General features: G+C 38.8%; 1 protein-coding gene across 1 annotated transcript in view; it reads right to left on the reverse strand.

The window, feature by feature from the left end:
- CPE (carboxypeptidase E) overlaps nucleotides 1-25,853 on the reverse strand; it is a 108,652-nt gene that overhangs the window by 32,487 nt on the left and 50,312 nt on the right. The gene's annotated exons all lie outside the window — the stretch shown is intronic.

The following is a 25,853-nucleotide window of genomic DNA, read 5'->3' on the forward strand; positions in this document are numbered from 1 at the left end:
GGGTCAGGGCTGTATTTATATGTCCCTCATTTTTCACTTAGAGGGAAAGAAAGCCTCACTTAAACCACCTCCAGAGACACACGCCAAAGGTATGCATGTGGGAAGAGATGTTTTCTTTGCTTCTGATTTCAAGTCATAATAATCTTCCTCCTTTCTGTCAAAATCACCCCTTCAGTGTGTGTGTTAGTGGGATTGAGGCACAGGGGACACTGCACCAGTCCACTATGGAAGAAAGCAAGAGACCAGGAAGCCAGTGGGGTCTCAGAAGCCTGCCTCCCAAAGTTATTAGAGAAGATTGCAGTGTGGGAGGCTTTCTGGTCCTGCTGCTTTACCCCAACACAACTTTGGAGCTTTCCTCACTCAAAAGAGCTTGGCCCACAACTCATAATGAGTACGTGAGCACATTGAAATTTCCTATTATTCCTCTGGATTGAAAAACTAAAATTCTTTAATCACTTGAAGGAGGAATAGCAAACTCATAGTCACGCAGCTAAACTTAGCATCCCAGTGTTTTGTTTGGCTATCAGAGACTATCTTGTGTTTGAATTTGAATGTTTGGGATAGAGCGTGCTTTTTCCAGTCTGCCACAGGCCGTACCACTCCATATCACTGCTTTATTTATTTATGTTTCCAGAGTCAGAAAATTTCCAATGTGGTTTTGCTTCCTGCTCTGTAGGAAGTCTCAGGAACCAATCTCCCCAATATGTCTATTATATTTGTAAGGAGGTAGTAATGACACTACAACTGCTTTAGGTTGACATAAAGATAGACTCTAAAGGTCATTTTATAGAAGATATTAACGTGTGGAAATAAAGTACAAGGCATATATGAGTTAGCAAAAGAAAAGGAAAGTGTATTTTTATACACTTCCTCTGTCTTAAGGAACAAATTAGATCGCTAGATAATACTGTCACCAGAATACAGAAGGGCTGTGATCTTTTAAGGTGACTGACACGTCTTGTGAGTTGGGGAAGAGCCACAGTTTAAATACAGCCTTTGTTGAATGTATGCAAAGCCCAGTGTCAGACACTACAGGGACCCCGAAAACAAGTAAAGCAGCTTTCCTGAACTCAGGGAACACAGGGTCTGGAGGCGGGTGCTGACATGCGAACAGTGTTTATGAGGGAGGCAACCATGCAGGAACTTTGGATCCACAACCAAACAGCTTCAAGACTCCAAAATGAAATGTTACCACCACCTCTCTGGCCTCTCTCTGGCCCTTTATCCTCCCAAAGCCAGAGCTATCTTTGCAAAACATAGTTCCCTCTACCTGAAAATCCATCAGCTAACTTCCCACTGGCCTTCACCATAAACACCAAAGTTCTCCATAGTGTTAGAACAGGCAGGTAACTAGGTGTGAGCAGAGAAAGGGAGGCAGGGGCCAGGTGGCAGGAAACCACGCCTCTTGTAAACAGTGCGGGTTCACGGGCAGATAAAGAAAAGCAGGAACTTCCAGACTGAAAGGAAACCACACATTTTGGGGTTATAAGTATCCTGGAAACAGACAAAGAAAGGTGGGAAAAGGCAGGAATCTCCAGTGTCTGAATGTAACCTGTTGCTCATTATGCTCTCATTACAGTAAAATTAGCCTTGCAGATAAGAAATTCCCATCACGCACCAAAGCTATGACACTTCCAATCAAAGCTAAATAAGGACAGAAATCCCTCCTCCCCTTGGGAAGGTGGAGCTGGGATGAAAATCAGGGAAGACGACCCCCAAACCTCTCCTTCCCCAGTGAAATTCCACCCCTTCATTTGTATGGCCCTCATAACTGGCTTGCCAAAGAAACCCAGGGCAGCTCCTTACCTGTCTGCCCACTCTCCCTCTGAGAGCGTATTCTTACTTATATAAATTCTCACTTTACTTTCTTAACCTCCCTGTCTCCTTTCTGAATTCTTTCTGTGAGAAGACAAGAACCTTACTTTCACAAGAACAATAGGATCTCTAACCCCCAAGGGGCCTGGCCTGAGGACCTCTCATCTCCTGAGGCACCATCTCCTCTCCAGTCTTCCAGCCACACCTCCTTCAGCACAGGGCTCTTCTGTGATGCTGTCTACTCCTCACATATATTTTGCCCTCTCATCCCTCTGACCACAGATAACTATGGTTTCCTTAGAGTATCTTTCATCCAAGTCCAGTTCCTCTGTTATTTTTAATACCTTAGTTGGAAAATGTACATTAATCAGTGTGATTATGTGCTTAATCCCCATCCCACACTGTATGTAGTGAGATGGTGTCTATGTCAGCTCATGTGTGTATCACCTGTGCCTGGCATCTATGCAGTGAGAGCACAGATATATCAGTTAAATAAATTCATGACTAAATGAACAGAGGAATGGTCTTTTCCTAAATCCCATGCTCCCAGCAGCATAGCTGAGAGTAGAGCTTCCCCTTAAGATGTTCCTTTCTGGAACAGTGAAGGGAATAACTGAAGGGGGCCTGAGGCAGTGTCAGGGAGGCTGCGCCCCGAGTCCTCAGTGCTTGTTGCCCCATCCCGCATTCTCAGACAGGAATGGAAATTCTTTGGGGAGGAAGGCAGCAGTGTTGTGGATAGCTGATTTCCCAAAAAGATTAATCTCCATGGTCACAGAGAACCATAAAGCTCTCCAGGCATGCAGTTCCCTAAGGCTACTTTTGTTGTAAGGTCTAAATAAAGGGTTCTGAAAAGACTTTGCCTCCATAATGTTTAATCCAGAAATAGAGATAAAATGGAAGATTTTGGAATAAGCCTCTCGCTGTCAATTTACTTTCAATTTGTTTAACAGAGGGGTGACAGCTTTTCCTCAGCACTTAATTTTCTTTTCTGTGGCTATAAAGATGGAGTTTACAACAGGATGACATATGCATTCCTGTTTATAGTGTCTGCGTGGACCAGATGCCAGGTTTAACCAAGACGTCATTCCTTGTGTTTATAACTGGTGATGCACATGTACCCAGGCACTGGCTCATCTCTCTCCTGGCAACGGGAGGAAAAGGCAGCAGGCACTCTTCCTAGTACACTGGGGGACAGTTGTTTTTACCTTCATCTTACTTCCCTCACTATCTTTTTACAAAGTAGTTACCCTGTTCCTGAGGAATCACACTTGCACAGCCTGCATCACATTGGCTCAGGAAGTACAGTTTCCCTGTTGCACCAATTTTTCTACAGTTTTGTGTAACTATCAGTTTTCCAGTCACTTCACATGGCACACAGTCATCAATCAAGCTAGCATTAAAAGACAATCAACTCACAAACCACATTCAGCCTGGCTGGGCTGCATTTCTATCTTCCTCATCTGTGACGTAGAACAATTAATGTACCTGAGTGGATCTGTATTTTCTTCATCAGAACAAGATAAGAATAACTTATAAGACTTTTTAAACATAAGATCCAAACTTTTATTGAAGTCAGAAATAATAAATCCCCACCTGGAGCAAGCAAATAATTTTAAATTCCATACTTGTTGTAACTCTTAATTTGCCCCAGTTGTGTATTGATGTAATTTGAAATAACTAAATCAGTAAGGAGGGAGATGGGGAGAGGAAGAAGGGAGGGAGGAAGGGAGGAAGGAAGGCAGGAAGGAAGGAAGGAAGGGAGGGAGGGAGGGAGGGAGGAATGAATTTCTATTGCTTTAAAAATAAAACATAAGTATTTTACACCCCAGAACCCCACACCCTTAGGCTCAGCATTTGAGGCAAGTATGCAGCTGACAGCAGACTGGCAAAGCCCCCAAATGGGAGAATTAATGGTCTCAAGGTGACCAGAGACTCTGAAGCAGAATCCATACTCAATAGGCTGATCTTGAAAAAAATGATCAAATAAAGGGGCAAAAGTAAAAAAAATAATACTGTCTGCCTTTCCCACAAAAAGCAAAATTTACTTTCACCTCCTTATTTGACCCAATTAGTCTCTCTAACATTTTCTCCTCCTCCAAATAGCTAACAGACAGGCTGACTATTGGGTAGAGTAATTGATCAGATAAATTTAAGGTCCCTTTCACATCTCAGAGTCAATTATTCAATGACCTTATATGGGAAGAAAACTGCAGAGGGAAAATATCTAATGGAAAATGAGATAAATGTGAAAGTGGGTGGTAAATTGTGAAGTTCTATCTAAGAGGTATAGCGTCATTATTTAGAAAATATAAGTAGATTAAGCGTATTTTAAGAAAGAACTTGATCATAGTAACAGAACCCTTCATCTTTCATCCTGTAAACAGAGATGAAACTCACACTGAGATGAATCCTCCAACATCATATTATTGCCAAAATATAAGTTCACTAACTCATTCGAAGTGTATATACTTAACTCACTGATTATATAATTCTTAGAGCTAGGGACAATTTCAAAATATATGTTCCTGGCACATGTAATATACTAAACACACTGCTGAACAACTATAGCATCTAAAAACAAAACCCCATTTCTCAAAGATATCATGGTAAAATGCTCTCATAACCAATGATTTTGAGAAACTGATAAGCAGTTACGCAAGCAGCACAATCACTGAACTGACTTGATTCACAAAACACTGGGCAAGCAAGTCAAACACACCTTTGGAACAGATGGACCTTTTAATCGATGACGTTCCTCCCTCAGTTGTGAAACTGGGGTTAAGACATTAGTGCTGGTAATGGTTTCCACTTGTTTGACATTCTAACATATTATAGCCTGTAAATCATTCTTGCAGAATGAACCCTGCAAGTTTCCTAGAACTCGTGGACAAATATGTCATAAATTGGTTCCTGTTTTAGCACATCTTAGCAACCTAAAATGCTGAACAAATTCCTAAAAGAAATGCAAATCTTCAGGGTCCAAAGAAACAATGGAAGAGGATGGGTACGCTTATAAAAAATGATTCCTCTTCTACAGAAGAGATGAGGAGCAAATAAAGAAGGAAGGGAGAAAGAGAAACCAAGGAAAGGCAAAAGTATAAAAAACAGCTGCAGAAGAAATTACAGAATTAGAAGATTATATTATCTCCCCTCACTCCCTCCTTCAGAGTAATATTTTTAAATAATTAAATTAAATGACATCTTGAAAGGGAAACCTGATTTTTAATGGGCAGTCAAAATAGAATACATTACAGAATTATTCTGTAGAGATGCATTACAGAATTGTTTTTGAAAATATTATGTATTAGCCATTACACATAATTTTAAAGTCTTCTTACATATGACATCCAGAATGTTCCTAGTAATATTCTACTTGAAGAGGGTAAACAAAAGACCAGAAGATATTTCTAGCCATACAAGTCCATAAAACAATATAAGAGTTCTAATGTTAATGAATACGTTCAATTTTTTTTAATTAAAATGTTTGTTTTCACATAAGTATGTCAGATACAGTGAGAAGCTGGTAAATGTTTAACAACCAGCTCTGATCTGTAGCATATGCCAATTTCCATGGTGTAAATACTCCTACCATGGCCAATTTGAAGCTATCTATATGAGGTCAATTAGCTCACAAATTTACTGAATAGTAAAAATAGGTCTCCTAAGCCAGTACAAGCCTACTCTAGCACACCACTGGACAGCAATTATTTGGGAGGTATGGCTCCCAGTTTCCTCATAAGTTCTCCAGAAGGGGAATCTGAAGTCTAGGATATTTGAAGACTTTTCAAACACATGATAAGAAATATAATCAGATTAGTCTCTACTGTCTTTCTTTATGTTTAATTTTATACAGGAAGAATTAAAAGAGGTTTGTTTGGGTTTTTTCTTGTATTCATATAGAGCTGTTTTCCTAAGCACTGCACCATCATCCATTCATTCTAGGAGGAAGGGAAGATAGAGAGAAGTGGGGAATTTTTTTGGTTGAGTTAATTATCCCAGAAGGGACTAATGCACTGGATTATATCACCCTTTGCTCTAAATCTGCCCATAATAAATCAATGAAAAAAATTTAACCTAGTCAATAGTTTTTCTAAAATATTTACCAGCAGTTTCACATTTTCAAAGTTCCTCTGTTCTTCCTACAGTCTTGACCTATGAGGCTATCTTTACAGTGGAAAAGGCAATATAATTTCTGTGCCCACTCACAGAAATCAGTTATTTAAAATTAGTAACATGGGGCTTCCCTCATGGCACAGTTGTGGCAAATTCAGGGGACATGGGTTTGAGCCCTGGTCGGGGAAGATCCCACATGCCGCAGAGCAACTAAGCTCATGTACCACAACTACTGAGCCCACGAGCCACAACTGCTGAGCCCATGTGCCACAACTACTGCAGCCCACGATAATTTTATACAGGAAGAATTAAAAGAGGTTTGTTTGGGTTTTTTCTTGTATTCATATAGAGCTGTTTTCCTAAGCACTGCACCATCATCCATTCATTCTAGGAGGAAGGGAAGATAGAGAGAAGTGGGGAATTTTTTTGGTTGAGTTAATTATCCCAGAAGGGACTAATGCACTGGATTATATCACCCTTTGCTCTAAATCTGCCCATAATAAATCAATGAAAAAAATTTAACCTAGTCAATAGTTTTTCTAAAATATTTACCAGCAGTTTCACATTTTCAAAGTTCCTCTGTTCTTCCTACAGTCTTGACCTATGAGGCTATCTTTACAGTGGAAAAGGCAATATAATTTCTGTGCCCACTCACAGAAATCAGTTATTTAAAATTAGTAACATGGGGCTTCCCTCATGGCACAGTTGTGGCAAATTCAGGGGACATGGGTTTGAGCCCTGGTCGGGGAAGATCCCACATGCCGCAGAGCAACTAAGCTCATGTACCACAACTACTGAGCCCACGAGCCACAACTGCTGAGCCCATGTGCCACAACTACTGCAGCCCACGCGCCTAGAGCCCATGCTCCACAACAAGACAAGCCACTGCAGTGAGAAGCCCGCGCACCACAACAAAGAGTAGCCCCCACACGCCGCAACTAGAGAAGCCCGTGCACAGCAACGAAGACCCAATGCAGCCAAAAAATAAATAAAATAAATTTTAAAATGTTTTTTAAATTAAAATTAGTAACATGAAACACTTTATAATTACTGAGGAGAGACTGCCTACAAAAGCCTTTAGATTCAGAAAAATCTTTAAGAGCATCTTTAAGTGAACACAGAGAACTTTTAATACAGAAATGAGATAAGGCAGAGATTATTTTAATGATGTAGTTTCATGACAGATTATCTTTCTGTAATACTAATCACAGAATTGCTTTAAAGCACTGCAACAGTTATGGATCTCCCCAAATGCTTGGCAGGATGCCTTTGTACACTCATCTACTAAAGGTGGCTTTTGGACCTTAAAGCATCCTTCAGAAATATTAATTTCTAGTTATTTTAGATAACTCTCTTAGAAGATTCTGCTGTCTTTCACCAGTATTCTTATCAAATAAAATAAAATGTAAAGTTAAATTTATCTAAGAAGCCAGGAACAGAATTAAATGAACTGGCACTAGAAGAGAGGAAACAGGAAAGGACCCAGTTTCAGACAAGTGATTATGATTCAGGTCTTTGCCAACTCTCTCACTAATGTATTTGGTTGTGACTGGTATGTTTATTCTGGAAAACAATGCTTATGAGGAACTCTTTTTGTAGCTTGAGAAGAGAAATTTAGGTGCAGCGTCAAGTTTCTGAAGGTTGAAGTTTAAGTTTCCTAAGGTTGTTATGTGGGGAAGGATTTGACTCTGCCAAAGTCCAAGGACAAAACTAGAATTGAAACTAGAAGGTTCAGAGATGGAGCATTTAATACAGCTGAAGAACAAACCTTCTTTCAGCTAGAGCTCTCGGAAGACAGAATGGTTGCAATGAAGTCATTAATTCCCCTGGAAGGCACAAAGCTATCTCAGAGATACGGTATAGAGGTTGGACTGGATGGTCTCTTAAAACATCCTATGATTCCACTGAAACAGGACCTTTGACAAACTATTGGTACTCAAGCTTCTAAACTTGTCCTATACAAATCATAGCCCTCAATACACGATAGTTGACAATTCTGATAGTTCTCTGAAACAGAGAAAATGGTGGACCATCATAGTGAACTCAGACATGATTATGAAATGTAATGGAAAAGCACGAGTCCATTTCTACCAATCATCTCTCTTTATGCCCATGAATAAAGAGTTCATCTTACTTCAAAGATGAATATTTGAGAGGATGAGTAAAGTGAAGTCATCACTGTACGGGTGGAATATGACAAGCATTTCTAGCAGACAAGGATGAATGAAGAAGAAAACTTCAATTTGCTAATAAGCAGATAAAGTAGTAGCACAAGTAACTACCTAAAGCAAAATCAGCAATGTAAAAGCTTAGCTGAACAATCTCTCCCCAGAAACTCCTTGGAACTTTCTTTTTAACTCTCTCAGGAATAACTGAAAAGTCAAATTTATTTGTCAAAACATCTTCAAGATGTTATTTTTTGCAATATCATAACTAAAGACTTGCAGTGCTAAATATATACCAGTCTCAGCAGAAGTGGGCAACATAGTAGAATCTTCAAAGATGAGTAAAGGGCCAAATGGAGTCTGGTCTCTGTGCTGCCTCAGTACCTAGCTGGTGATGACTCACCTGTGGGAGGGCTGAGTACTCCAGGTCTCCCTCCAGGAGATTACTCCATACCAGGGCATGCATGAAGTATCCTCTTTTTTCAAAGATTTTAAAGAAAAGTGTGCTGACTTAACAGCTCTGTAGGTCAGAATCATTTGTGGACTTCCTATACATACAGATTTCTGAGCTCCGTTACCAAAGATCATACTTCAAAAGGTCTGAGAAGGGGCCTGAACACATGTATTTTTTAAAGGATCTAGAGGTGATTCTGGTGCCCTTCCAGGATTGAGAAGGAGTGGTTAAGGAGGTAGGTGCAGGAAAAGTCTAAAGGTAGAGAGGAGGTCGATAATGCCAGCAGACAGGTGGGAATTCCAACAGCCAATTCCATCAGGATACAGCCTGAGTAGGGTGATCGTTCTTAACAATTTGCGGGTCGTGGACCTTTTTTGAGAAGTTGATTTAAACAAAACTATGAATTCTCTTCCCTCGCATTTGCAAGGAAAAAGAATCCACAAAATTATGCTTAAGATCTTACAAACTTAAGGAATATTATACTAAACAGTTATGTGTCAAGAAAGAGGGGAAATCATAGCCACCATAAATATCAATCTCTTACACAGGTTTCTTTTCTGTTCCAGACAAATAGGAGACTATTGCATGCACTCCCTTCCTGCATGTGGAACATGGCAGCACAGCAGCAACTTGGCACTGTTTTAAAACCTTGGGGAGGTCCAGAGCATGGACTTTGGTGAGACCAACTTGGGTTTGAATTTCAGCTCTAAAATATCTAAACTTCTGCAAGCAACCCCTTCCCTGAGCCCTAGTATTCTTTTCTATAAATTGGCTTACTAAAACCTCTTTTGTCGAGTTGTTGAGGATTAAATGAGAAAATATAGACAAGACATTCTGCACCATGCCCAACAAATAGTAGGTAATCAATAAATGGAAATAATATTGCCCATGACCCACGCTGTTATAATATGAACAATCTTCTCTACTCAAGGCATATAGAAGCTAGAAGCTTCCAACAGGAATATGAGGTGCGTTGGGATCTTTCAAAGAGCTATGGAATGTAAATGGGTTTGGAAAACTAACCAGTCCTTCCAGGAGTGTAGATAATAATTTCAGCCCAGTGTCAACCTGTCCCATATGGCAGGCTCCTCGAGCTTGGACGTGCACGTGAATCACGTGGAGATCCTGTTAAAATGCAGATTCCGATTCAGTAGGTCTGCAGTGGGACCTGAGAGGCTGAAGCTCTAATAATCTCCTCAGAGATACTGCTGCTGGTCTATGGACCACTCTTTCAGTGTAGAAAGACTATTTGAAACCTCTAAAATCAAGAGTAGTGGAGAGAAAGAGCAAGAGAGACTGACTTTTAAATAACAAAAAAAACCCTTTAGAAACTTGAGTGCTTCTTCTTATTGTTGGGTTACTCCAACCAACCTGAGTGCCTACCTCCCCAAAGGGACACAGCATAATTCTGGAGGCCATGACATGGCCTTAGGTCTAAGATTCACAATAAATGCTAAACTGCATGACCAAAAAAGTATCTGCTGGTGTACACTGAACCCAATGTTAGATGTGGGAAGATGGTAGACTATTACAGGGCTTACTGAAATAACCCTATAATGCTCCGGAACTATTCAGATCATAGGAAAGTACACTGCTCTTCTCGATTTTAATATCAATGTTTACACTTTAAATATACATTAAATAATTATACACAGGGTTAAATTTTTATTATAGTTATGAATAAATTGAGTAATTAGAGTCATATAGGATTATGTACTATCATATTTTTATTTTGTTTATAGTTCTCTCACTAAAGTACTTTCAAGATTTTCACTGATTGAAACTATTCTAATTTTACCTCCCACTCCATCTCACCCATTTTCTGCTACCCTTTTTATGTCTTCGGAGACTAAGATAAAACCTATAGAGAATTTGTGGGGGTTCTTTTGCAATGAAGAGAAGAGGTAAAATAAGGGACAAAATCTCATACGAGGTCAAGTAGACAACTAAACAGATACACGTGGCCCCCAAAAGACTAGAGATTTCTGATCTTATAATATTTTATATTAGTTTGTATCGATATTAGTATTTTAACTTTTCCTTCCCTTAGGGATTCTTTTATGTTAATTTAAATAAATGCTCTACAAGCATTCAAAAGTAAAAATAATATTGAAATGTTCTGCTAAATAAAATATAAGCCACATGGCTTCAATGAAAAAATAAAGACAATGAAGAAATAATGTCCTAAATATTAACTAATCATCTTTAATTTCATGTAATCACAAATAAACCATATCTAGAATCCCAAAATGTCAACAAAAAGTTTTATATTGAACCTTATTATTGTTTTTGCTATCATTGTTTTTATTCACAATTCTTTTAAAGCTATTTAAGATTTTGTATTTGGATGGTTTGAGATATCTTGTCAAAAACAGTCTTACTGAAACATTTCTTGGTGAACAAAATAAAGTTGTCTGCTTTCAAGTTTAATGATACAAATCATCATGTGTATCAAAATTTTCCATTTAAAAAGATTTTCTAATTGCTTAACAGCTCAGAAAAAGAAAAATAACTGTATCCCAAGCCCAACAAGAGAAAGAATTTCTTTTCTGGGAACATAATTAAATAACAACAACAAAAAAAAAAACAAAAATTGCACATGAAATTGCATGAAATCAAAACAAACAAAAATGTATACAGTTCTATCTACACAGATAGATAAGTATATTTCAATAGCTTCTTCCAAAAAGGTTATAGCAATTCACATGCCCATAAGCAATGTAAGACAGTATCTGTTTACCCATACCATGGCCAGCAATGGAGCTTATTGTCTGTTTTTAATTTTAATAATAATTTCAATTTCATTTTAACTTGTATTTCTTTTATTAAAGAAGTTGAACCTTTTTCCTATATTTCATTCATTTGTATTGGCCATCTGCATTCCACCATATGTATCTTGCTTAATTGCAAGTTTTGCCTATTTTCTATTACGTTTCTGTTTCTCTTATTTTTTATAGAAGCTCATAGTACATTAAGTACAAGTTTCTAGTTTATCATGCAGTCTTGTAAATATTTTCAGTCTATAATTTTAATTTTTTACTTTTTGTCATATATTTTCCCACATAAAAATTCCTAATTTTGCTAGTCAAAAACTATCCAACTCTTTTCTTAAATGGCATCTAGATTTTTCTTCTCTTTTAAGAAAAATTAAACAAATGTAATCCTAAATTTTCTTCTATTACTGTATCATTTTAATTTTTGCATTTAGCTCTTTATTCCACTTCCATATATGAATATGATGTGAGGTAGTGTTTATCTTATTCCAGATGGAGGCCAATTACACCAACATCATTTTCCCCCTGAATTTAAATTATACATTTATCACAAATTAGATTTCCATATATACTTTAGTCTATTTCTGGATGTCTTTCTATACTACTAGTTATTTCTTTCTGGACTTTACACCATGCTGTTTTAATTAGATAATCTTAAAAGTATATTTTAACAGTTGGTAAGACAATATAATTTTCCTTTTCCAAGATTTTCTCTAGAATTCTGATACATTCATTCTTTCACGTAAAAGTGGAGATAATTTCCTTCATAAGGAACATAAGACTCTGGCTGAAATTTCATTAAAAATGCACATTCATTTTGGAAGAATTACTATATTCATGATTACTAGTTTCAGAATTACTATTTCATGATTTTAAGTATTTCTGTGAATTCAGTTTCCATTTATTCAACTCCTCTTAATAAAACTGTACATCCTTCTTCACAAAGAAGCTGCGCCTTTCTTGTTAAATCTATTCATGGATATATAACTGTGAAAGGAATATTTTTCCAATACGATATGTAACTTATTATTGCTACTATTTTTAAAAAACTGTTAACTTTTTTGTTGTTTCTTTTATTTTTTCAAATGCAAAGAAAATGTCAAAATCAACAAAAGAAGGTAGGGAATTTTCAAAGCTACAAGCAAAAATTAACCACTAAGATAGGAAATATCAATAAAATATAAATTCTGTTGAGTCTGAAAAGAAAAAAAGATAAAAGAAATTTACATACTATTAGAAAAAAGGAAAAAGAACTATAAATGTAGACAAAGTTAAAATAACTTTTATTAGTAGTAAAAAACCAAAGCAACAAAAGATAAATAAACAAGTGGGACTACATCTAACCTGTGACCTGTTTTCCCCACTTGGTCATCATCACCCCCAAAGCTCCACCTCAATCAACAGTTATTTCTCTTTCTAATACATTTCAAATCCAAATGGGTTGCCAGCTTAAGAAAATGCAGTACCTCTCCAAGGGGTTAAAAATGCAAGCTCTGGAGGCATACAGGCTAGATTTTTATCTGCATTCCATCATTTACCAGCTGGGAGACTTTGGGCAAGGTATTTATCCTCTGTACCTCAGTTTCCTCAACTCGGATGCAGGAATAACAATACTACTACTTCATAGGGCTACTGGGAGGATTAAATTAGAAAATCTATTAAAAGCACTTAGCATAATGGCTCGCATGTAATAAATGCCCCAAAAGGTTAACTATTTGATAATGATGATGATGATGACGAAGAGGAGGGAGGATAGATGGGAGAAGAAGGAAGAGAGGAAAAAGGAGGAAGCACTCAGAAAACTGTCTGCTAAATTCTTTGTTCTGACTTCTACATGGAAGACACTTCCAATGACTCTTACCTGCTCCTTCTCATAATTCCTAGAGAACCTTCAAAATGATCCAAACCCCAAGAGATGCTCACATCTTTGTACTTAAGGACCCTTTAATTGGTCTTTGCTTAGTTCTTTCATTTATTCACTCACAGAAGTGTTTATTGAGTGTCTGCTATGAGCCAGGCCCTGGAATTACAATGGAAAACAAAGCAGACGTAGACCTTACGTTCATGAAATTTCAAGTCTCCTGGACCTTGGGTTCTGAGTTCTGGGACCACTTTTAGGTTTCATTGTTCTTCCTCAAACTAACACAAGGGTGTCTCCTAGAGCTCTGACTCACTGGCACAGACTCGGAACTGAAGACACACTGCAGGTTGATCAACTATATTTTCACCAGAGAATAAAAGGACTGTTTATACAAGCTCTGCCTATTCCTCTTTGTCATCGCCATCCAGTAGAACTTTCTGTACTGGTGGCAATCTTCTACATCTGTGCTGTCCAGTGCAGTAACAGGAGGGCACCCAAAATGTGGCTAGTGCAACTGAGAACTGGATTTTTAGTTATACTTAATTTTAATTTAAATAGATGTGGCTACCATACTGAAGAACACAAGACTAAACTCCTTACAGCTTTTTTGTTTGTTTGTTAAAATCTGGAAACCGAATTTGGCACTTTTGTATGAACTCCCTGTATGCTGAGTTTATTTACATTACAAAAAGAAAGGTTTGAGGAGTACTGGAAGGAAACTCAGAAGCACTACTGTGGACAAACAAGCAAAAGCTGCAGTTATATTTTGGAATAAAAAACTCATTGTTTTGCTGTAGAAAGAAACTGTCCTTAGTGGGGAAATTTTAAAAGGTTCTGCCAAACCAGAAATTCTATCTGAATAATAAGAATTTACTCCCTTTTTTTAGCAGCAGAGATGACCAATGATTAGAACCATTTACAAAAGTCACCTTGAACACATCTGCATCCACAACCTAGGGCAGCAGCGAGAGAATGGAAGCAATAGAGGTCATTTTGGTGTGGTCAAAACATCCATAGGTCCTCAACCATAACCCACACCCTCCAGCTCGTGATAAAAGTCAAACCCAAGATTCTGAGTGAAGCCAAAGGAAAATAAAAAGGATCTGTAAAGAAAGCCCAAATATGATGTGTTAAATAATTGAGTGTAACTGAAACCAGGACCTTATGGAAAATGCCCACCCTGAAAGTTACTATTATTGGTTCTAGACTGCTACCTGGAAAACAGAATTAGTGCGTGTGTGGAGCTGGCTTGCGAGTGAGTGCCCTGAAGACTCAAAGGACCACAGTGGCCTACTCCAGAGGCAGGCCTTGACAGGACATTCAAATGATGGCATCATTCTTTAGCAAAATGGAGCTGAGTTACTGTGATGTCCTCTGTCACAGGAAAGCTGAGATCCACCAAGTGCTGATCAGCCTTCTCTATGAGTTCAGGATATACACGAGCCACCTCTTCTCCAAGTTGCTTCAGTTCTCTGGATAAACAATACTTATGCATTTGAGCCATTAAAAACACTTCAACATTCAGCAGATAACCAACCAAACTGGGACTCCTGAGAGTACAAGAGTTCTCAATGACTAATTACTCCAGGGAAACAGTCATAAACCAGCCCATCCTGAGCAAACCAGGATAGGTGGTTATGCTAGCAATGCTGGGCATCTGGTGCAAAGGCCTCAGTTTGCGGTCAGGAGATGTTTCAGCACCTGTATCTCCCTCACTTTGTCTCCTTTGTACTGATGAAATTTTCCATCCAGTGACATCCTGCAGTTCCTTTAAGGTAACAGCATTTTACATTCTTCTTTTACTGATGAGATTAGATTGTAGGGGCTGGACTTTTAAGATTTACCTCATACTGACATTTGCTAATGCTGTCCATGCGATAAAGAGCATGGGAGTCTCACTGGGAACCAAGAAGCCCCTACCTCAGAGAGGGATGTCAGACATTCAGTAGCCAGTGCTTATCAAAAATTCACAGGTCCCTGAGGCAAGCCCCTCAAGGCAAGCATTTCCCCATTGGAGATACAGAGACACAGGTGGCCATACTTTCTTGCACACTCCTTGGAATTCCCCCAGCATTGATGCTTATATTTACTAAGGACTATAGGTCATAGTGACACTATAAAGGAGCTCAATTGGGAGGGTATGAAGAGGATATCCTGTAAAGTGGATAAGGTTTAAAGTATATAAGTTATTATAAAAATTTACTCTTGTTCATTCGCATGGTATTTACATGCATCATAAAATCAGTGACATTTCCCAAAACCCTGAAAGTCATGCCACTGCTCCAGAAGCCACAGCTTGGGAAGGGGTATGGCAGTAGCTGGGGGAATTCTGAAACTTATGCTTTGCTCATTTCTGCTGCAAATGAATACCTTGGTAATACTTCCATTTGCCAACATGTATGTTATAAGAGGGGCTTAGCTGATCTGACTTCTGAATAATTAAAGAGACAAAGTTCTTTTCTGTGATGGTGAAGATTAACTCTAAAACCACCAATATTCCTGCTGCCCAGTGATTCAGCACTGACAAAAAAACTAGGAGCCCTTCTGGTTAAAGACATCACAGCATGAGAAGCATGTTGAAAACTTGGAGAGGATACACAGAAAATAAAAACAGAAAACACACATATACACACAGTGTTTTTAGTAGGAAAAACTAAACAAAGCAAGAAAGGCTGATGTGGAAGTCTTATGTGAAGCTACATAACAGCCTAATTATATTATGCAAATGATAGTCTTTGAGCTAAGGTATCTAAAAATTTCTAGAAAAAATATCTTTAAAACATCTAAAAAATCTTTTAAAAATCTAAAAATTTCTAGAAAGCAGAGAAGTAAATCTTCAAACAAGCAAATTGCATTTTGTTCATTCATCGGGTTAATGAGCTGATCTTGGGAATGGTTTAGCTCACTCATAACTCCATCAGTTCCCCATCACCTCAACATTCTTTTAGCTATTACACTGACATTCTCTCAATTTAAGAAATCTGCTCCCCTTTTCTAACCAGATGGCTGCCCCAATCTTCTGGCAAGTTCTAGCAGCAACTGCAGATTTATATTATTAGTAACAGTATCCTTTTATTGTTAGTCTCTCTGAATATTTTATGAGTAGGAAATGCAGCATGAATTTTGTTACATGAGAAATAAGTTTAAAACTGAAGTAAATCTTCAAAGTGACATAAAAAATTGCTTCAGCAGACTTCTGCCACAATACTTTGTTTCTCCTATGTGGATAAATTAGCAATAGAGAACACAGATGAATAATTTACTTCTAACAATTTAACTACGAAATGAATTCCTTTTGCCTTATTTTTTCTGAATGCTTCACATATATGCTTTATTTAATCTCCATAACAACCCTTTGAAGTAGACATAGAGAGGTTAAGTGACTTGCTCAAGGAAACACAGCTAGTCAGAGCTGCACCAATGTTCAAACCTAAGCAATCTGGCTCCAAACTCTGCTCTTAACCACTCCTCTGGAGTGAGGGTTTCCAGCACAGGCTTTTTTTTTTTTTTAATTGAAGTATAATTGCTTTACAATGCTGTGTTACTTTCTGCTGTACAGTGAAGCAAATCAGCCATATGTATACATATATCCCCTCCCTCTTGGACTTCCCCCCACCCCATCCCATCCATCTAGGTCATCACGGAGCACTGAGCTGAACGCCCTGTGCTAAACAGCAGGTTCCCACTAGCTATCTATTTTACACATGGTAGTGTATTTATGTCAAACCTAATCTCCCAATTCATCCCACCCTCCCCTTCTCCCCGTGTCCACACATCCATTCCCTACACCTGCCTTTCTATTCCTGCCCTGCAAATAGGTTCATGTGTATCATTTTTCTAGATTCCACATATATGCGTTAATACACGATATTTGTTTTTCTCTTTATGACTTACTTCACTCTGTATGACAGATTCTAGGTCCATCCACATCACTACAAATGACCCAATTTCATTTCTTTTTATGGCTGAGTAATATTCCATTATATATATGTACCACATCTTCTTTATCCATTCGTCTGTCGATGGACATTTAGGTTGTTTCCATGCAGTGCTGCAATAAATACTGGGGTGCATGTGTCTTTTTGAATTATGGTTTTCTCAGAGTATATGCAGTAGTGGAACTGCTGGGTCATATGGTAGTTCTATTTTTACTTTTTTAAGGAACCACCATACTATTCTCTGCAGTGGCTGTATCAACTTACATTCCCACCAACAGTGCAAGAAGGTTCCCTTTTCTCTGTACCCTCTCCAGCATTTATTGTTTGTAGATTTTTTGATGATGGCCATTCTGACTGGTGTGAGGTGAGAGCTCATTGTAGTTTTGATTTGCATTTACCTAATGATTAGTGATGTTGAGCATCTTTTCACGTACCTCTTGGCCAGCTGTATGTCTTTTTTGGAGAAACATCTATTTAGGTCTTCCACCACTTTTTGATTGGGTTGTTTGTTTTTTTGATATTGAGCTGCATGAGCTGTTCGTATATTTTTGAGATTAATCCTTTGTCCATTGCTTCATTTGCAAATATTTTCTCCCATTCTGTGGGTGCTCTTTTCATCTTGTTTATGGTTTTCTTTGCTATGCAAAAGCTTTTAAGTTTAATTGGGTCCCATTCGCTTATTTTTGTTTTTATTTTCATTACTCTAGGAGGTGGGTCAGGATAGAAAGCCCCAGAGATAAACCCACGCACCTATGGTTACCTAATATATGACAAAGGAGGCAAGAAGATACAATGGAGACAAGACAGCCTCTTCAATAAATGGTGCTGGGAAAACTGGACAACTACATGTAAAAGAATGAAATTAGAACACTACCTAACACCATACACAAAAATAAACTCAAAATGGATTAAAGACCTAAATGTAAGACCAGACACTATAAAACTCTTAAGAGGAAAACATAGGAAAAACACTCTTTGACATAAATCACAGCAAGATCTTTTATGACCCACCTCTTGACTTATAAATCAAAATGATAAACAGGGCTTCCCTGGTGGCGCAGTGGTTAAGAATCAGCCTACCAATGCAGGGGACACAGGTTCGAGCCCTGGTCTGGGAAGATCCCACATGCCGCAGAGCAACTAAGCCCATGCACCACAACTACTGAGCCTGTGCTCTAGAGCCTGTGAGCCACAACTACTGAGCCCGCGTGCCACAACTAATGAATCCCGCATGCCTTGAGTCTGTGCTCCGCAACAAGGGAAGCCACCGCAATGAGAAGCCCGCGCACCGCAACGAAAAGTAGCCCCTGCTCGCCGCAACTAGAGAAAGCCCACGCACAGCAACAAAGACCCAATGCAGCCAAAAACAAATAAATAAATTTTAAAAAAATAAATAAAATAAACAACAAAGTCACAGTCTACTGTCCTCCCTAACCCTAACCCTTCCCAGTTAATTCTATGTTTTTCCCCCTCTTCTACCTTATCTATTTCCCTTTTCAGATGATCTTTTTGTTGCCTTGCCAAATTTTAAAGTTGGCTTAACCCAAGGCCACTTTTGGCAATTACCAGACAACTGGTTTTTATGTTTTTGCTATTTGGGGGTGGGGTTGTTTGGTGGTGGTTGTTAACTGAGTTGGTTGGGTTGGTTTTTCTCAAACATGAAGCTGGACTATTTATCCAAAAACATCTTTAGTAAACCAGGCAAATGAAGGGTTTCTCATTATTCCTTTTTTTCTGTGTCAATTATACGAGCCAGATTCTCTGAAGGTTTAAGTCTCTTCCTGACTGCAAATCAGTCACCTCTGAAAAATACACTTACTCTTTAAAACACCAGGACACATATTAGACAGGAGTGTCTTATGCCAGATTGCTCAGTGTGAAAGGGATCAGTCTTAGCACTGGAGTCAGTCCAAGCATCTCTGCTTCTTCCCAGTCTTCATGCTAAATAATAGCGAGCTTACTACTTTTTCATTTCCCTATATATTTCAGGAGTAAGAGTTTTTAATGTTTTAACAAAAAAGTTTTAAAGACTGTAAGTTTTCCCATTGATCATGAAGACTGCTCTGCATGACCAGTCATTTTTATGATCCTATACTGCCACACAAAGTGACAACTGCCTATATATTTACATATCATCAGCACAAAAGTGGCATCTAAAGCTATGAGACTGTGTGAGACCTACTCAGAAAAATGTTTTTTCAACCGCTGGTTGTGACTCATAAGTGGGTAGTGCAATCAATTTAGTGGATGTGAAGAGAATTTTTAATGAAATAGAAAAAAGAATAAATCAAAGTGCATTGCTTTGTGAGGACTTTGACTCAGTGTGTATGTGTGTGTGCGTGTGTGTACTCAGGAATGTCATAAAATGTATTTTTTTTTTAACTACCTAGGAATCGAAATAAGTTTGAAAGTCACTGAACTAGGAAATGTATACAGACAGAGAAAAGGCTGAAGAACAAAGTCCCAGATACCCTAAGTATTTGAGTCTGGGGAGTTGAAGGGAACTATAAAGCAGATAGAGAAGAATCAGCCAACGAGGAAAGAGGAGAACTAAGAAACCAAGTCCTGGAAGCCAAGTCAAAAAGTGTTTGTTTGGGCTTCCTGGTGGCACAGTGGTTAAGAATCCGCCTGCCAGTGCAGGGGACATGGGTTCGAGCCCTGGCCTGGGAAGATCCCACATGCCATGGAACAACTAAGCCCGTGTGCCACAAAGCCTGTGCTCTAGAGTCCACGAGCCACAACTACTGAGCCCATGAGCCACAACTACTGAGCCCACATGCCACAACTACTGAAGCCCGTGCGCCTAGAGCCCATGCTCTTCAACAACAGAAGCCACCACAATGAGAAGCCCATGCACAATGAAGAGTAGCTCCCGCTCGCTGCAACCAGAGAAAGCCCGCACGAAGACCCAATGCAACCAAAAATTAATTAATTTTTTTTGTAAAGTGTTTGTTTGAAGAAGTAAGAAATGACCAGCAAGGTCAACTGCTAATTCAATTACTACCGTATCAGCAACATGGGCACTGACAGTCTTGACAGTGATGGAGATGGTAACTTTCACTGGGGTTGAGGGAGCAAAAGCTTAACTGGAATTTATTCAACAGGAAGGAAAGCCAAGATTCCAACACAAAGGTTTTGCAGTAAAATGGCACAGATTGATATTTAAAATGTGTGAGGGACATGACACCAATGAAGTGAATAAATGTCAGTACACATGGTATCAATCATGGTATACAAAATATGTTCAAATGTATGTGTCATATTATTTTTTGCCCCCTTTCTATACCTTTTATGAATCATAAAGCTAAGAGGGCACATAAGAGGTCATAGTCCTCATATTTCCAAAACTTTCAGGAATTGTTAATATTTCACATCATAGTTATAATTATTTTCTATAATTAAACAACCCATAACATATTCCACTGAGTTAATTATATATGAGTTAATTATATATCTACTCTTTATAAAAACACAAACTCATCCTTTCTTCCTTTGCATCTCTGAATTATTTTTCAAGGTATGTTTTCTCCTATAGCCCAAAAAGCATTAGCATTTCAATTCTCCCAGAAAGTCATGATGTGCAAAATCATGGTCTCTTTTCATTTCATGGAGGCTGTATACAGTATTTGAGGCTATAACTTTTCCATCTTTTTTCTTATAGGTTTGACCAACTAGCTCCAAGGATCTTTTGTTATCACACATCAATCACCAGGTGTTGCTACAGCTCTTGTACCTGCTCACAGGCAGTTTCCCTCACTCTTACTTCCAGGATTTCACCTCCATCAATAGCTCATTAAACCCAGTGTTCAAGGCAATATGGTCCAGGTGGGCACTGTGATCCCTATGTTGGTGTTTGTTGGTTCCAATGAGTCCTTTAGGTGCTGGAAGTAAGAAGCTGTAAGAAAGAGGGCACACAATATTTAGTATTAGATTGAGGCACATGAAATTGCCTTTTTTGTAGGTCAAGGATAGTCAGATGTAAGCAGTTTCATATGGTTCAGCCTCTGCAGAAAAAGTTTTTCTTGCAAAATCTGTATGTCCTCCATAGCTGCTAGCCAAACACTACAACAATCTCCATTTCACCTTGATACTAGAAACAGTTTCTCTAATATCAATTTTCACATTACAGACAGCAATTATAGATTTATTTACTTAGCAAATATTTGCTAAGTGCCTACTATAAAGGCACAGGATTTGATGTTGAGAATTCATAGGTGAAACTCCAGACATGTTTTCTGACCCTCAGGCTTTACTGTCTATTAAGGGGCTAAACGTTAGACAAACAATTGGGACTTCCTTGCAGTCCGGTGGTTAAGACTCTGCTCTTCCCATGCAGGGGGTGCTGGTTCGATCCCTGGTCATGGAACTAAGATCCCACATACCACACAGTGCAAGCAAAAAATAAAAACAAAAAACAATGACACAAGTATTTATTTAATTAAATTGAGTTTAAAACTATGAAAAAAAGGTATGGATATAGCAGAAAGAAACTAAATTAGTCTGGAAGGGGGTAGGGACAATTTCCCTGGGAAAGTGACATGTAAGCTGAGAGTTGAGTGAGAGTTAGGAAAGCGAAGGTTTCCAGGGAAAGGAAAACAACTTGTATAAAGACCCCAAGTCAGGAAGGAACTTGGAGCTTTCAAGGACCTCTGTGAAATAAGGCCAAAAGGACTGGCTCAAAATGATCAAGAAGGAAGGGGGTCATAAGCAGAACAAAGACGCGGGCATTTCCAATTTACTCCCATGAGCTGCAAGAAGCAATTAAACATTAAACAGCGTTAAGCAGGGGCCTGACACCATTCACTCTGCATTTAAGAAGCATCACTAGCCACAGTGTAAAGCAGGATCCTCAGCAAACCATGGCTAGGACACCAAACCCTGTAGATGTGTTTTGTTCTGTGTTTCTATCTACCACATTCTTCTCTCTTGCCTTTGTTACCTATGTTCTCTATTAGCCTCTGCCATGGATGGGAATATCTACTTTATTCTGTGAAGCCCTAAATATATGCCCTTCCCTTCAGATCTTTTCTCATACATTTAACTGTTCTTATGACTCTGGGATCTTTATCATCCTTTACCATATTTTAATGCCTTCATGTTCAAACAGAAGCCTAATCAGCTTTCATGAGTCTCTACCCCAAATTCCAAGTTCTTCAAGTACTTAATTTCAGTTATCACCATTGTATGTTATACAGAAAAAGCAGAAACTTTCCATTTCAAATGTTTCAAACTTTAAGGCAGCAGCATGTTGTGGTGGAAAAAGAATGACTTTTGTCAGAAGAATTCCTCCCATTATTAACTGTGTGTCCTGACGTAATGGGGCTATGAACACCTGCTTCATAGAGAGCTGAGGGAATTAAATACAGAGATTACATATGGAAAGTGCCCCCAAGTTATCTTCTTTCCCTTCTTCCCTTCCCCTCCTCTCTCTTATACAGAAAGACAGTCAGTTCTGCTAGCCCTTTACCCTTTGTGTAAGGGTGATTTTGTAGCTTTAACACGTCTAAAGCACAGCCAGACAGGTAGGGAGCAGATGCAAAAACAAACGCTGATGCTAACCTGGTGGCGTAATGTAGGCATGGACAGTGGGCAACAGAGGTGTCCCCTCAGGACGAGGGAGTCGTACCAGAGCAGGATCTGACAGGTATGGATGTCACTCTACACTACAGCTCCTGAGCTCAGAGGAAATATGGCTCATAGATCAACATAAGGAGATCTAAGGGAAAAAAGCCAGGAGGCTGGGAAAAGGCAGGGGACATGTGGGAAACTCACTAGGAAATGGGGCTGGGGCTCCATCTTTCCAGAGTGAGCAGGTGCAGCAGGGGGCTGAGGCCACGTGCTGAAGGGCTATCTTTGGAGGCAAGTTTACTGGAAAAGGCCAGAGCGCAGGGCTGGTCAGGAGCAACCACCAAAGCCAGAGTTTCCTCTAGTAGGGAAGGTGCTGCATCAGTAACAGGATGCAGGTGCTGCATTGGACTTGCCCAGAGTCCCATTCAGTCCTTAATTTCCTCTGGACTGTGTCAGCATCCTTCAACCTAAATCCAAATATTTAACTGAAACCATTTTCTGATTGTTCCTTTTGCTTTTTCTGAAATACAACTTCCTCACTCTAAATTTCATTCACCCTTAGTAAGCCTGAGAAGTATATATCCTTAAATAACTTTCTGTTTACATTTCTTTTGTAAGGCATATATAGTAGATATAAATAAAAATCACTTTCATACAGATCTATATTTTTTTCAAACTCCAACATGGAATGAAAACTATATATTTTACCAGCACACAGTTTCAACCATCAATCATACTGTGAATTTCAGACAGCTCTTATCATCTTCCTTTTGGGATCTGTGCTAGAAATGATGAAGCTTAATATTAATTGACAACAGTTCTAGTCTGTTCAAAATGTCACTGAAATGGGATCTTGCAGAATATATGTATAAACATCATTCAAAATGTCACTGAAATGGGATCTTGCAGAATATATCTATAAACATCATTCTGAAATCCCACATAAGCACTTAGGTTTGGAATCAGGCCCCCCAAAAATATTTTTGTTAATTTGTCACACGTTGTTTTGCACTGCTTTAAAAAAAAAATTGTGCAAACTTCCCAAAGTGACATTTTCTTCAGGAACAAGAAGTCTTGTAGCAAGTATGACTAAGATTACTTCTTCCCAAAGTTGAGTCAGCACATGCAATCAATGTGGCCACATATGGTTACTTATATTAAATAAGTAAAATTTTTTAAATGAAAACTACCTCTAGGCTATGTGATTTCTATATCTATTAAAAATTGATACAAAGATAAAAAGACTAAAATCAATCCATTGTAAAGAGTACGGTAGCAATAATAACATTATTTCTATTTTTCTTTGATATTTACACTCAGCTTTATAATGAGTCCCAACACAATCCTGGCTGGACTCATGCCAGTTGAGGTTATGACTTCCCCAGGGATTAGAAGTCAAGCATAAAACCTTTTTTATCTAACCATTAGTCATATATACAGCATGAAAAATAATCCAGAACCACAAGCACAGCATAAACAAGAATCTGTAATCCCTTATGGTTTGTCGTGGTGGTTTATTGTTTTTATATTATATGTACGTATATTTAATCTTTCTTATAAATTTAAAGTGTTGGTAACATGACAGAAGCTTAATAATTTTTAAAGTGTGTGTAAAAGAACAAAGAATCTTCCGAATATACTTACTCTGGTAATGCTTTTGTACAAACTTGGATTTCCAAAAGTATTAAATATGGGAGATGCAGGGAATTGTTAGAAACTGTTAAATTAATGGCTCTCAAAGAATCACAACTGCCTGAGTCCACATCCTGTGCCATCCCCTCTGGCCTGCTGGTAACCCACAGCCTGCGCAGGCAGATATAAGTGCAGCCATGAACCCACCAGCTTCTATGCGAACTCAGGCAAACCCAGAAGAACTGCCCAGCTGAGCCCAGCCCAAACTGCTGACCTCCAGATTTATGAAAAAAATCAAATGATTGTTTTTAAGTCACTGAGTTTTGAGGGTGGTTTGTTATGCAGCAATAGATACCAAACTAATACAGGAGAGAAGAGTGACAACACTGGTTAAGAGAAACAGTAAAGACTGATGTTGTTAAAAGATAAACTGAAGCATACTAAAATTTTTTGGAGTTTATTTGAGCAAAAATCGATTCAAGTCAGGCAGCATCCAATCTAGCAGATAGAAAGGAGCTCCAAGAAGCTGTACAAAATGGAAAATTTTTACAGGCAGAAGGGAGCACAAATGAGGAAGTTATAATAGGCAAAAGAAGCAGGTTGCTTATTGCAAGGTTACTTTCCTTCAGTGGATGGCAGGGGTCTATCAGGCAGGTTACTAGTGCTACTAGTGCTGATCAGGTGATTCCTAATTGACTGGGTTAAGATTCCACTTCTGGGAGAGCTGAAACTGTAATTAAGTCTTGGTTTGGTGATGTGGGGCTCAGCAAAAGTGACTCCATATGTTATGAGGAGATTTCACATACAGAAGAGGAGAAAGCAGTGTGACTACAAAGGCAGAGACTGGAGTGAGGTGGCCACAAGCCAAGGAATGCTGGCAGCAACCACAGCCAGGAACAGGAAAGGAAGGGGCTCTCCCCTAGAGCCTCTGGAGGGAGCAACGGCCCTGCCAACACCTTTACTTCAGCCCAGTGATGCTGATTTTGAAATTCTGGACTCCAAAACTGTAGAGAATAAATTTCTGTTGTTTTAAACCACCAAGTAATTTGTTACAGAACCCACAGGAAACTAATACAATGGGTAATGCATGTATATGGGAGAGAGGCTGTCTTTATGTATGACGTCAAAGGAAAAATTATCTCCCATTACAGATAAATCTTTTCTCTTTGAGCAGCAGGTCATTCTTTGAGTGTTTTCACTTTGGAATACTTAAAACTTGCCAAGGAGTAAGAAAGTACAGCATAAAGTACATAATCTTAAGGAAAGAGTCCACTTCACTAATAAGTAATAAAAACATTATTTTGGGGGCTTCCCTGGTGGTGCAGCAGTTAAGAATCCGCCTGCCAATGCAGGGGACATGGGCTCCAGCCCCGGTCCGGGAAGATCCCACATGCCACGGAGCAACTAAGCCCGTGCGTCACAACTACTGAGCCCGCGTGCCACAACTACTGAAGCCCGCGCTCCTAGAGCCCATGCTCCGCAACAAGGGAAGCCACCTCAACGAGAAGCCCGCGCACCACAATGAAGAGTAGC

The sequence above is a fragment of the Neophocaena asiaeorientalis genome, unplaced genomic scaffold, assembly GCF_003031525.2.
Source record: "Neophocaena asiaeorientalis asiaeorientalis breed wild unplaced genomic scaffold, Neophocaena_asiaeorientalis_V1.1 scaffold296, whole genome shotgun sequence".
Lineage (NCBI taxonomy): Eukaryota > Metazoa > Chordata > Mammalia > Artiodactyla > Phocoenidae > Neophocaena > Neophocaena asiaeorientalis.